The sequence below is a fragment of the Ambystoma mexicanum genome, chromosome 7q, assembly GCF_040938575.1.
Source record: "Ambystoma mexicanum isolate Mex_15411 chromosome 7q, UKY_AmexF1_1, whole genome shotgun sequence".
NCBI lineage: Eukaryota > Metazoa > Chordata > Amphibia > Caudata > Ambystomatidae > Ambystoma > Ambystoma mexicanum.
The window spans coordinates 1,062,612,958-1,062,627,277 of NC_090941.1; the positions used below are offsets into that span (position 1 = coordinate 1,062,612,958).

Consider the following 14,320-nt stretch of genomic DNA (forward strand, 5'->3'; position numbering starts at 1 on the left):
GCTCGTGTGTATGGATACTGCCCTGCTCGTGTGTATGGCTAGTGTCCAGCTCATGTGTGTGGCTAGTGCCCAGCTCAGGTGTGTGGCTAGTGCCCAGCTCAGGTGTGTGGCTAGTGCCCAGCTCAGGTGTGTGGCTAGTGCCCAGCTCAGGTGTGTGGCTAGTGCCCAGCTCAGGTGTGTGGCTAGTGCCCAGCTCAGGTGTGTGGCTAGTGCCCAGCTCAGGTGTGTGGCTAGTGCCCAGCTCAGGTGTGTGGCTAGTGTGTATGGATACTGCCCTGCTCGTGTGTATGGATACTGCCCTGCTCGTGTGTATGGATACTGCCCTGCTCGTGTGTATGGATACTGCCCTGCTCGTGTGTATGGATACTGCCCTGCTCATGTGTCTGGATAGTGGGTGTGGATAGTGCCCAGCGCATGTGTGTGGATAGTGCCCAGCGCATGTATGTGGATAGTGCCCTGCTCATGTGTCTGGATAGTGTGTATGGATAGTACCCTGTTCATGTGTACGGATAGTGCCCTGATCATGTGTGTGGATAGTGCCCAGCTCATGTGTATGGATAGTGTGTGTGGATAGTGCTCGGCTCATGTGTGTGGATAGTGTGTATGGATAGAACTCTGCACATGTGTATGGATAGTGCCCAGCTCATGTGTGTGGATAGTGTGTATGGATAGTGCCCAGCTCATGTGTATGGCTAGTGCCCAGCTCATGTGTGTGGATAGTGTGTATGAATAGTGCCCAGCTCATGTGTGTGGATAGTGCCCAGCTCATGTGTGTGGATAGTGCCCAGCTCATGTGTGTGGATAGTGCCCAGCTCATGTATGGCTAGTGCCTGGCCCCTGTGTATGGCTAGTGCCTGGCCCCTGTGTATGGCTAGTGCCCGGCCCCGGTGTGTATGGATAGCGCCCAGCTCGTGTGTGTATGGATAGCGCCCAGCTCGTGTGTGTATGGATAGCGCCCAGCTCGTGTGTGTATGGATAGCGCCCAGCTCGTGTGTGTATGGATAGTGCCCAGCTCGTGTGTCTGGATAGTGTGTATGGATAGTGCCCAGCTCGTGTGTATGGATAGTGCCCAGCTCGTGTGTCTGGATAGTGTGTGTGGATAGTGCCCAGCGCATGTGTGTGGATAGTGCCCAGCGCATGTGTCTGGATAGTGCCCAGCGCATGTATGTGGATAGTGCCCTGCTCATGTGTCTGGATAGTGCCCAGCGCATGTCTGGATAGTGTGTATGGATAGTGCCCTGCTCATGTGTATGGATCGTGCCCAGCGCATGTGTATGGATAGTGTGTGTGGCTAGTGCCCAGCTCATGTGTGTGGATAGTGTGTGTGGATGGTGCCCAGCGCATGTGTGTGGATAGTGACCTGCTCATTTGTATGGATAGTGCCCAGTGCATGTGTGTGGTTAGTGTGTATGGATAGTGCCCTGCGCATGTGGTGTGGATAGTGTGTGTGGATAGTGCCCAGCTCAAGTGTGTGGATAGTGCCCAGCTCAAGTGTGTGGATAGTGCCCAGCTCATGTGTATGGATAGTGTGTGTGTATGGATAGTGCCCAGCTCATGTGTATGGATACTGCCCAGCTCGTGTGTATGGATAGTACCCAGCTCATGTGTCTGGATAGTGTGTATGGATAGTGCCCAGCTCATGTGTCTGGATAGTGGGTGTGGATAGTGCCCAGCGCATGTGTGTGGATAGTGCCCTGCTCATGTGTGTGGATAGTGTGTGTGGATGGTGCCCAGATCATGTGTGTGGATAGTGCCCAAATCATGTGTCTGGATAGTGTGTGTGGATAGTGCCCTGCTCATGTGTCTGGATAGTGCCCAGCGCATGTGTGTGGATAGTGCCCTCCTCATGTGTCTGGATAGTGCCCAGCGCATGTATGTGGATAGTGACCTGCTCATATGTCTGGATAGAGCTCAGCGCATGTGTCTGGATAGTGTGTATGGATCGTGCCCAGCGCATGTGTATGGATAGTGTGTGTGGATAGTGTGTATGGATAGTGCCCAGCGCATGTGTGTGGATAGTGACCTGCTCATTTGTATGGATTGTGCCCAGCGCATGTGTGTGGATAGTGTGTATGGATAGTGCCCTGCTCATGTGGTGTGGATAGTGTGTGCGGTTAGTGCCCAGCTCATGTGTCTGGATAGTATGTATGGATAGTACCCAGCTCATGTGTCTGGATAGTGTGTGTGGATAGTGCCCAGCTCATGTGTCTGGATAGTGTGTGTGGATAGTGCCCAGCTCATGTGTCTGGATAGTGTGTGTGGATAGTGCCCAGCGCATGTGTGTGGATAGTAGGGGTGTCACGGTATTAGTTTTACGACGGTACGATAACCTTCTTGCCAAATGACGGTATATCATGGTTATCGCGGTATAGCAGGTGGAGTTAACTAATCTTGACAAATATTTTCTAAAAGGTCATAAATTGACAGATTTATCATCACAAACAAAACCAGGCACCCAGGGCCAGAATTGGGCTTTTCAACATACTTTCCACTGAAATGCCTTGCTTCCACCAAACACAAACACACGTGTGGAGAGGAGGAGGGGGGGGAGCCCTGCTGCAACTGGCAAAGCAAACTGAATAGCTTTTCTTAAGTGGTCATTTAGGCTTTATGCTCCCACACTGGCTACTGGTGAAGATGAACATGTTGCCATCTTGATAACCTGCATGCCACCGATCAATGGAGGCTGATGGTAGTATACGCTTGTGCGCATATACACACACACACACACACACACACACACACACACACACACTCTCTCTTTACGTTACAGCCTTTAGTTTACTTGCGGGCCAAAAGGTGTTCAGTAATCACGGACATGTTACCCTTTGGTATGGCAGCAGGGAATACCCACAGAAATGAGTGAATTTCGCAGTGTGACTTATTATATGTAAATTCAATTATAGAACCAGGGAAATCCCCCATTGCCATATGTTTAGAGAACATTATCCATTATAAATATATAAACCCCAAAGCCGCCAACCCAAAGTAAACCCTTTTCCTTCTTGGCACTGTATTTATTCTTCCTATTGCTAACATGTTGATTTTGTGTCAGGCACGTGTGGTTTATGGAATGGCATTAAAAACTGCTCCAACTGAAACTACTTGGCAGACGGCACATCCAACAGTGCAAGACCAAGACTGCGCAGCACCTGCTTACTGCAGCCTTTCCAAATCAGATTGAAAAGCACACTTTACGGTATGAACGGTATACAGGTATAAACAATGTGACGGTTATTATTGTTCAATTAAGTGGTTCACGGTATCTTTAACGGTATACCGTTATATCGTTACATCCCTAGTGGATAGTGCCCAGCGCATGTGTCTGGATAGTGCCCAGCGCATGTATGTGGATAGTGCCCTGCTCATGTGTCTGGATAGTGCCCAGCGCATGTCTGGATAGTGTGTATGGATAGTGCCCTGCTCATGTGTATGGATCGTGCCCAGCGCATGTGTATGGATAGTGTGTGTGGCTAGTGCCCAGCTCATGTGTGTGGATAGTGTGTGTGGATGGTGCCCAGCGCATGTGTGTGGATAGTGACCTGCTCATTTGTATGGATAGTGCCCAGCGCATGTGTGTGGTTAGTGTGTATGGATAGTGCCCTGCTCATGTGGTGTGGATAGTGTGTATGGATAGTGCCCAGCTCAAGTGTGTGGATAGTGCCCAGCTCAAGTGTGTGGATAGTGCCCAGCTCGTGTGTATGGATAGTGCCCAGCTCGTGTGTATGGATAGTGCCCAGCTCGTGTGTATGGATAGTCCCCAGCTCATGTGTCTGGATAGTGTGTTTGGATAGTGCCCAGCTCATGTGTCTGGATAGTGGGTGTGGATAGTGCCCAGCTCATGTGTGTGGATAGTGCCCAGCGTATGTGTGTGGATAGTGTGTGTGGATGGTGCCCAGATCATGTGTGTGGATAGTGCCCAAATCATGTGTCTGGATAGTGTGTGTGGATAGTGCCCTGCTCATGTGTCTGGATAGTGCCCAGCGCATGTGTGTGGATAGTGCCCTCCTCATGTGTCTGGATAGTGCCCAGCGCATGTATGTGGATAGTGACCTGCTCATATGTCTGGATAGAGCTCAGCGCATTTGTCTGGATAGTGTGTATGGATAGTGCCCTGCTCATGTGTATGGATCGTGCCCAGCGCATGTGTCTGGATAGTGTGTGTGGATAGTGTGTATGGATAGTGCCCAGCGCATGTGTGTGGATAGTGACCTGCTCATTTGTATGGATTGTGCCCAGCGCATGTGTGTGGATAGTGTGTATGGATAGTGCCCTGCTCATGTGGTGTGGATAGTGTGTGCGGATAGTGCCCAGCTCATGTGTCTGGATAGTGTGTATGGATAGTGCCCAGCTTATGTGTCTGGATAGTGGGTGTGGATAGTGCCCAGCGCATGTGTGTGGATAGTGCCCAGCGCATGTGTGTGGATAGTGCCCTGCTCATGTGTGTGGATAGTGCGTGTGGATGGTGCCCAGATCATGTGTCTAGATAGTGTGTGTGGATAGTGCCCAAATCATGTGTCTGGATAGTGTGTGTGGATAGTGCCCTGCTCATGTGTCTGGATAGTGCCCAGCACATGTATGTGGATAGTGCCCTGCTCATGTGTCTGGATAGTGCCCAGCACATGTATGTGGATAGTGCCCTGCTCATGTGTCTGGATAGTGCCCAGCACATGTATGTGGATAGTGCCCTGCTCATGTGTCTGGATAGTGCCCAGCACATGTATGTGGATAGTGCCCTGCTCATGTGTCTGGATAGTGCTCAGCGCATTTGGCTGGATAGTGTGTATGGATAGTGCCCTGCTCATGTGTATGGATCGTGCCCAGCGCATGTGTATGGATAGTGTGTGTGGATAGTGTGTATCGATAGTGCCCTGCTCATGTGGTGTGGATAGTGTGTGTGGATAGTGCCCAGCTCATGTGTATGGATAGTGTGTGTGGATAGTGCCCTGCTCATGTGTTTGGATAGTGTGTATGGATAGTGCCCTGCTCATGTGGTGTGGATAGTGTGTGTGGATAGTGCCCAGCTCATGTGTATGGATAGTGTGTGTGGATAGTGCCCTGCTCATGTGTTTGGATAGTGTGTGTGCGGATAGTGCCCTGCTCGTGTGTATGGATAGTGCCCAGCTCGTGTGTATGGATAGTGCCCAGCTCGTGTGTATGGATAGTGCCCAGCTCGTGTGTATGGATAGTGCCCAGCTCGTGTGTATGGATAGTACCCAGCTCATGTGTCTGGATAGTGTGTATGGATAGTGCCCAGCTCATGTGTCTGGATAGTGGGTGTGGATAGTGCCCAGCTCATGTGTGTGGATAGTGCCCAGCGCATGTGTGTGGATATTGCCCTGCTCGTGTGTGGATAGTGTGTGTGGATGGTGCCCAGATCATGTGTGTGGATAGTGCCCAAATCATGTGTCTGGATAGTGTGTGTGGATAGTGCCCTGCTCATGTGTGTGGATAGTGTGTGTGGATGGTGCCCAGATCATGTGTGTGGGTAGTGCCCAAATCATGTGTCTGGATAGTGTGTGTGGATAGTGCCCTGCTCATGTGTCTGGATAGTGCCCTCCTCATGTGTCTGGATAGTGCCCTCCTCATGTGTCTGGATAGTGCCCAGCGCATGTATGTGGATAGTGACCTGCTCATGTATGTGGATAGTGACCTGCTCATATGTCTGGATAGAGCTCAGCGCATTTGTCTGGATAGTGTGTATGGATAGTGCCCTGCTCATGTGTATGGATCGTGCCCAGCGCATGTGTGTGGATAGTGTGTATGGATAGTGCCCAGCGCATGTGTGTGGATAGTGACCTGCTCATTTGTATGGATTGTGCCCAGCGCATGTGTGTGGATAGTGTGTATGGATAGTGCCCTGCTCATGTGGTGTGGATAGTGTGTGCGGATAGTGCCCAGCTCATGTGTCTGGATAGTGTGTATGGATAGTGCCCAGCTCATGTGTCTGGATAGTGGGTGTGGATAGTGCCCAGCGCATGTGTGTGGATAGTGCCCAGCGCATGTGTGTGGATAGTGCCCTGCTCATGTGTGTGGATAGTGTGTGTGGATGGTGCCCAGATCATGTGTCTGGATAGTGTGTGTGGATAGTGCCCAAATCATGTGTCTGGATAGTGTGTGTGGATAGTGCCCTGCTCATGTGTCTGGATAGTGCCCAGCACATGTATGTGGATAGTGCCCTGCTCATGTGTCTGGATAGTGCCCAGCACATGTATGTGGATAGTGCCCTGCTCATGTGTGTGGATAGTGCCCAGCACATGTATGTGGATAGTGCCCTGCTCATGTGTCTGGATAGTGCTCAGCGCATTTGGCTGGATAGTGTGTATGGATAGTGCCCTGCTCATGTGTATGGATCGTGCCCAGCGCATGTGTATGGATAGTGTGTGTGGATAGTGTGTATGGATAGTGCCCTGCTCATGTGGTGTGGATAGTGTGTGTGGATAGTGCCCAGCTCATGTGTATGGATAGTGTGTGTGGATAGTGCCCTGCTCATGTGTTTGGATAGTGTGTGTGCGGATAGTGCCCTGCTCATGTGTGTGGATAGTGCCCAGCGCATGTGTCTGGATAGTGCCCAGCTCATGTGCATGAATAATGTGTGTGTGGATAGTGCCCAACTCATGTTTATGGATAGTGTGTGTGTGTTTGGATAGTGCCCAGCTCATGTGTATGGATAGTGTGTGTGGATAGGGCCCTGCTCATGTGTATGGATAGTGCCCAGTGCATATGTCTGGATAGTGCCCAGCACGTGTGTGGATAGTGTGTATGGATAGTGCCCTGCTCATATGTATGGATAGTGCCCAGCACGTGTGTGGATAGTGTGTATGGATAGTGCCCAGCTCATGGGTATGGATAGTGCCCAGCTCATGCATGTGTGTGGATAGTGTGTGTGTGGACAGTGCCCAGCGCATGTGTGTGGATAGTGCCCAGCTCATGTGTGTGGATAGTGCCCAGCTCATGTGTGTGGATAGTGCCCAGCACGTGTGTGTGGATAGTGCCCTGCTCGTGTGTGTGGATAGTGCCCTGCTCGTGTGTGTGGATAGTGCCCTGCTCGTGTGTGTGGATAGTGCCCTCCTTATGTGTGTGGATAGTGCCCTGCTCATGTGTGTGTGTGGATAGTGCCCAGCTCATGTGTGTGGATAGTGCCCAGCTCATGTGTGTGGATAGTGCCCAGCACATGTGTGTGGATAGTGCCCAGCACATGTGTGTGGATAGTGCCCAGCACATGTGTGTGGATAGTGCCCAGCACATGTGTGTGGATAGTGCCCAGCGCATGTGTATGGACGTATTGCTGTTTTGTCCCTTTTTGGCTCCGGAGGGAGCAGAGGCTGGCGTCCCTTGTGAAGCACCCGTTGCCATCACGGGGGCCTAAGGACATAGAAGGACCAAACATCCGGGGAGCGAGGAGATAGGGACATGCCTGCACTCATGGTGTACCTCCAAACAGGACAATACACTTTCAAATGTTCCTTGACTGTCACAACCACACCCACCTCATATCTCTAGTGGTGTGGTGACAACACCACCCAGCTCATATCTCTAGTGGTGTGGTGACAACAACACCCAGCTCATATCTGCAGTGGTATGGTGACAACACCCAGCTCGTATCTGCAGTGGTATGGTGACAACACCCAGCTCGTATCTGCAGTGGTGTGGCGCCTCTAATGTAGTGGTGTTCAAACTTCATACCGACACCCCCTTCCCCTGCCCCAGTCAAAATATGGTTTGTGATTCCCCACCTAGGGGTTAGTCCCCAGAGGGGGCCTGAAGGATGTTCGTGTTCTGTTTCAAAAAGGTTTAAGGTGACTGCTTTTATCAGTAAATATAAGCAGTAGACAATATGCGTGTTATTTTATGTGAAAACATGTCCTCTTAATCTCTTTTGTTTGGGCCCCCTCGGGAGCCTTCGGCCCTCCTAGAGGGTGCAGCCTCCCAGTTTGACGACCACTGCTCTAATGCCCCCTTCCTAGCCACACCTCACTGATGAAGTACAACAAGGCTGAAACACGCGTCTGGGGTTGCTGGTGCAACTCTGGTGCAGAAGGGAATTGCCTGGCATTTTGCTCTGCGCTGTCCTCTGTGATGCAACCTGGACGTGTAGGCTGGACCCTGGGTGGGCGCCATCCCACAGAGACGGTCATTAGGCTGTGTTGCTTCTTGGAGGTACTCCCGCATGTTTGCAAACCTTGGCATAGAACGCCTATATCTCCTAAGCACGGCGGGGTTCTAGGTCTGTATGGCTGCACCGGGCATGTGAGTGCAAGACATGGACCTAGGAGTCTGCCGCTGCTCCTGACGACTTTGCCTGGTCGTATGAGGATGCTCTTGGCATTTGCTGTCCATATAAGGCAGTCACTGTTTTTTTTTAATAAAAAACAGCTTTAAACGTGTGTGGGTGCATGGCATTTCTAGCGCTTCTCGCTAGGTACAGGGAAGACTGGTAGCACTTGGCGCTTTGTTGAACTCGAGTGTACTGTGAGGATGCACTCGAGAGGCTGGCGGCGAGCGCCCGGCCCGTGTGCATGCTGGCCACTGGGCTGCGTTGCCTTTAAGTGCCCTGCTCTGGTGGGCAGGGCTGGGAGGGAATGAATGCACGGCTTGCCTGGGGCGCTGGGCTCCGCCTTGCTGGCTCCTGAGCTCTCCGCGGCCGCGCACACACACGAGTTCCTGGATGGGCCGCTCGCCTGCCCGGCGCTGGGGGTGCCCTCGCCACTCTGCTGCCCCACCACAGCGGCCCGGGCAGAGATGGGCACACCGAAGGAGGCGCCAAGACGCAGCACAAGCCGGTGAGTGCGAGCATGCCCGCCCGCCCGTCCGCCCCGGTCCAGCCCGAGCTTTAGCTCCCTAGCTGCCTGTGAGGGGTGTGGGAGTCGGAGGATCTCTGCACGGGCGAATGGCGGGGCAGTGAGCGGGTGCCTGCCCGGTGCCTGCCACCCACGGGGGAGACACAGCTCTTAACTGTTGCTCAGCCGGGGACTCATGCCTGCCACCTCTGTGGGGCGCTTAGCCTGCCCCCCACCCCCTGTAAAGAAAGGACCAGTGCCTGCAGTACAGGTGGGAGCAATTATCTGTGACACTGTGGGATAGCAGAGTCAGTACCTGCTGCCCAGGAGAGGGCAAATAGTTGCCACCCCGAAGGAGAAACCTAGCATCCGTAGCCCACTTAGCGCTTTTATCTGACACCCTGGATATCGTAGAGCCAGTACCTACAGCACTGGCGAGCAATATATGCTATGTTGTGGGATACGGCAGCCAGTAGCTGCTCCACAGCTGAGGTCCAGTATCTGCAGCACAGGTTAGGGCCAGTACCGGACTCCCTGGAAGGAAGCAGTGGCTCTACCTGCAGCTCAGGGGAGGTCCCGTACCGGACACCCCGGGAGGAAGCAGTGGCACTACCTGCAGCTCGGGTGAGGTCCCTTATCTGCAGCACAGGTAGGACCGGTACCGGAGTCCCTGGGAGGAAGTAGAACCTGCAGCACATGTATGGCCAGTATCTTACACCCCAGGAGGAAACAGTGCCACTACCTGCAGCTCAAGTGAGGACCAGTATCTGCAGCACAGGTAGTGCCAGTACCTGACACCCCGGGAGGAAGCAGTACCACTACCTGCAGGTCGGGTGAGGTCCCTTATCTGCAGCACAGGTAGGGCCAGACCCGGACTCCATGGGAGGAAGCAGTACCCGCAGCACAGGTAGGGCCAGTACCGGACTCCGTGGGAGGAAGCAGTACCCGCAGCACAGGTAGGGCCAGTACCTGACACCCCGGGAGGAAGCAGTGCCACTACCTGCATCTTGGGTGAGGACCAGTATCTTCAGCAAAGGTAGGACTAGTACCGGACACCCCGGGAGGAAGCAGTGCCACTACCTGCAGCTCAGGTGAGGTCCAGTACCTTAAGCACTGGTAGGACCAGTAGCGGACTCCCTGGGAGGAAGCGGTACCTGCAGCACAGGTAGGACTAGTACTGGACTCCCTGGGTGGAAGCAGTGCCACTACCTGCAGCTCAGGTGAGGACCAGTATCTTCAGCAGAGGTAGGACCAGTACTGGACACCCTGGGAGGAAGCAGTGCCACTACCTGCAGCTCAGGTGAGGTCCAGTACCTTAAGCACTGGTAGGACCAGTAGCGGACTCCCTGGGAGGAAGCAGTACCTGCAGCACAGGTAGGGCCAGTACTGGACACACCATGCGGAAGCAGTACCACTACCTGCAGCTCAGGTGAGGTTCAATATCTGCAGCACAGGGAGGACCAGTACCGGAGTCCCTGGGAGGAAGCAGTACCTGCAGCACAGGTAGGGCCAGTACCGGACACCCCGGGAGAAGCAGTGCTACTACCTGCAGCTCGGGTGAGGTCCATTATCTGCAGAACAAGTAGGGCCAGTACCGGACTCCCTGGGAGGAAGCGGTGCCACTACCTGCAGCTTAGGTGAGGACCAGTATCTTCAGCAAAGGTAGGACCAGTACCGGACACCCCGGGAGGAAGCAGTGCCACTACCTGCAGCTCAGGTGAGGTCAAGTACCTTCAGCACAGGCATGACTAGTACCGGACTCCCTGGGAGAAAGCAGTGCCACTACCTGCAGCTCAGGAGAGGTCCAGTATCTGCAGCACAGGTAGGACCAGAACCGAACAGCCAGGAAGGAAGAATTGCATCTACCTGCAGCTCAGGTGAGGTGCAGTATCAGCCACCCAAATGTGCATCTGGACCAGCAGGTGCGCTACCTCTGGGCTGCAGTGCAGTACCCAGAACTCGGGTGAGTTCATTCCTTTTGCACTGTAGGAGAGCATACCCAGTACCTCCCAACTCTGGACGGAGCAGAGCCCGAACATGTAGCTCCGCTGAGGGGACAGCGTCTGCCAAGATCTGCCGCCCCTGAAACTGCAGTAAAGGTGAGGCTATTTACCTGCCCATATCTGCCACTTCAGGAGGAAATTGGGTCAGTACTGGGCAACGATGAGGAGCAGAACCAGTACCTGCAGCTCGGGGGTTGCCATTATCTGGTGCACTGTAGGATAGCAGAGTCAGCACTTGTAGCACAGGTAGGGGCCAGTACCTGGATTTATCTGTATCCAGTGCCTGCAGCTCATTTGGGGAGCAGCACCTGCCCGCCATTGCCAATATCTGGAGACCTGGCCAGGAACTGCAGTACAGGGGAGGGCTAATATCCGAACAGCTGGCTGCCTCCGCCACGGATTTCAGTGCAGTGCCCACCGCTCATGCGGGGGCCAGGGTCGGCACGTGCAGCAGATGCCAGATAATATTGGTGCTTGTGGGGCAGGGGGTGGTGCCCGCCCAGGTAAAGTTTACATGAAGAAAGCCCGCTCTGGGGTCCGCATTCCCCGAACACCCCCCTGTGGTTCTCAATTCACCGTTTCGGGGTGCCACGTCAAGCGGCAGTGCCCCCGATCCCTGGTGACCCCTCCTTCATGTGCACCCCGCATGGCGATTCAGAAGCTGGCTAACGTGCCAGCCATGGATGGGTGAAGGCAAGGCTCTTGCCTGTCTGCATGACCCCAATGTCCCGCAAGTGCAGGCGTCTTGCGCACTACCTGCACGGGGGCACCTTTGCAGCAAGCGTTGGACTTGGGGGCCAGTGGCAGAGCTGTTGAGTAGTCTCGGTAAAAGATGGCCAGCATGCCAGAGGCTAGCACTGGGGTGCATGACCCGTGCATCGGGCATCAGTGGAGTGATGGATGCACTGGCCTGCTCGTCTCCAAGGTGCCTTCATGATTTGGTGAATTATATAGTGCATCGTGTCCAATTCCTCCAGCTCCTAAGCACATACGAATACCACTGACTACATTTATTCAGGGATAGTAGAAAGGCCGAGCCGACCTAGTTGGTGCACGGCTAGAGTACTGGAATAGCAGTGATCAATGGCTTTGAGGATTCTAGTTGTTCCAAGTTATTGGACAGTATTCAACATTTTTTTCCAGATCGGGGTTACTTTGTGGTGGGTTTGATGGTAGTTGGATCACGAACAGTATAATGAGGTGGTCGCTCCATAGTATTTGTATTGGTGGCGCAGTTGAGATCATTTTTTGTTGTCGAAGATTGCGTCAAGAGTGTCCTGTGGAGTGTGTCGCTCTTACACTATATGTTGAAGTCTCATTGTCTCAAGCTGCTTAGTGATTTTTGCGAGTTTGCGTTTTCTTCTTCGAACCATATGTTGAAGTCTCATGAGGATGATCAGGTGATCATGTTTGGCAAGGTTTGCAACAGCTTCTATGAAGGTGCCTATGAAGTATGCGCTGTAGTTCGGTGGCCTACAGATGAGTATGAACGCGAGTTTTGTTTGTTGGTCCGATGTCCGGTGAAGGATGAGTGATTTGCAGTTTGGTATGTTCAGCTGGTCCGTTGCTATTTTTAGGGGTTCTTTGTATGCAACAGCAAGTCGTCCTCTTTTTCATTTTCTGTTTACCTGTATACATTTGAAATCGTCTGGTAGACAGCTGTATAGTGTGACTTCGTAGCTGTCATCTAGCCAGGCTTCTGTGACAAATAGGATGTCAATTCCACTGTTGTTGAGCAGATCTCTGTAGCGTGTTTGGACATCGATCTTGCATTGATTAGTTTGCAGTGTGTTTTTTTTCTTAAGTGTCCTGCTTTGTTCTTGCATTCGTCAGTGTGTGTCTTTGTTGTGGAGTTTCCTCATTGTTCACAGTTTGTTTTTCGTTGGGTCTGATATGCCATTGAGTAGATCGGCTAGGTTTCGTATTGGGTCCTGGACTACTTCTGGCTCCTCTTCTATGTCTAGTTGCTGTTGCTGTAGGTCCCCTTGGGTTCTGGTGATGTATGGGGTGAAGGTGTTGTTTCCCATCGTTCTCCTTCCACATGTTTCTACCTTTTTCCTGCGCAGTACTGTTAGCCTGCCGGTGTGCCTAACATTTCTGGTGGTCGTTTGCTGCCCTGCCAAGTGGTCCGTAGCAAGATATTGTGTTTGGTATAATGATTTTTGTCTTGTTTTTGAGTGTGCCTTTTTCTCTTGCGCTTATATGTCTGTGCACCATTGCTGTGTTGGTATTTGATAGCATGGTTTCCTGGCATGGTTCCCTGTAGTGTATCCTTTCTTTGCGTTTTCTCTAGCTTCCTCCCGTTCTGTGGTGCAACATATTCTGTTCTCTTAAAGTTTTCTAGTTTTTGGAAGTTAGTTGTGTTTTGGGTCGCAGGGGCCCTTGCCCACCTCCAACACTTTTGCAGAGTTTTTGTTGGGGTTGTTGTTTTGTGTGAGTTAAGGGATCCTTTTTGTCATGGTTTCCTTGGTGGTTTCTATAGTTCTTGTCAGGTGGCGGGGGATGATTGTGGCTCGTTCGGGGTCTGTTGGGTTGTATAGCGGTTTGGGGCAAAGGTCCTAAGGGAACAGGGCTGGAAGGTGGTTTCTGAATGCGCGCTATGGTGGACTTACCCTGTGGGCCGTATGTGAAGTCTGCACGCCTCAGACTATTAGTCAACTGGCAGTTTACAGCTTCTTTTCTGCTAGATTCCCTTATAAACCCCTAGATTGGAGGCACAGAAATGATGGTGAAGCACCCAAGATTGGTGGCCATTACTAGCGGGTAGCCTTATTTCTGGAGGTGTTTCACTTGTAGTACAGGTGCAATGCGAGGGAGAGCTTGGAACCAAAATCCAGCAGTGATGGGGGAGCCCCTAGGACTGTAACACCGTGCTAGGGGGGAAACACTGTGCTAGAGGGGAAACACCTAGAATTGGAGAAACCGCAGTTGCCGAAAAACACCCAGAAGCAGGATAAAGGGGTTTAGGGTTGAGCACTTGGATTTGAAGCACTAGAGCAGTATGGGGGACCTCAAAAATCCGGGCAACACTGCTGGGGAAAGAGCACCTAGAATTGGAGGAATCGGAAAGGGGAGGAAAATACCCAGGACTGGAATACAGCTGCAGTGGAGGGACACTCAGAGCTGAAATAGTGCTAGAGTGGACAGCACCTAGAAGAGGAGGAAAAAACAGCAAGTGGGGACCTCCCTAGAAGTGCGATAGAGCAGCTACGGAAGTAATTTTAGATTTTAAAGATGGGGGCAGCATGGAGACCCCTAGCCCTCGCACACAGTACTGGATTTTACACAGATTTAAGAGACCTGGCAAGTGGGATAAAATGCCTAAATTTGAGACACAACAGCAGGTATTAAAAACCGATCCAAGAGACCTAGCAAGCGGGGGAAAAAAACTCACAAATTCGAGACACAGCACTGGGTGTAAAAACACAGATTTGAGACATTTGGCAAGTGGGGCAAAACGCCTGAATTTGACATACAGCAATAAATCGAGAAACACAACACTGTGGGTATTGGGGTGATTACAAAACTAGTTTCTAG

At 52.2% G+C, this 14,320-nt stretch overlaps 1 protein-coding gene across 8 annotated transcripts in view; it reads left to right on the top strand.

The window, feature by feature from the left end:
* LOC138528617 (ankyrin repeat domain-containing protein 50-like) overlaps nucleotides 1-14,320 on the top strand; it is a 394,440-nt gene that overhangs the window by 232,228 nt on the left and 147,892 nt on the right. Inside the window, exon 1 of one of the 8 annotated variants that reach the window (XM_069640420.1) lies at nucleotides 8,629-8,783. The exons of the other annotated variants lie outside the window; for them this stretch is intronic. The gene's annotated coding sequence lies outside the window, so the exon portion shown is untranslated. Of the gene's footprint in view, nucleotides 1-8,628; nucleotides 8,784-14,320 lie in introns of those variants that run through there. 8 annotated transcript variants of the gene reach the window in all.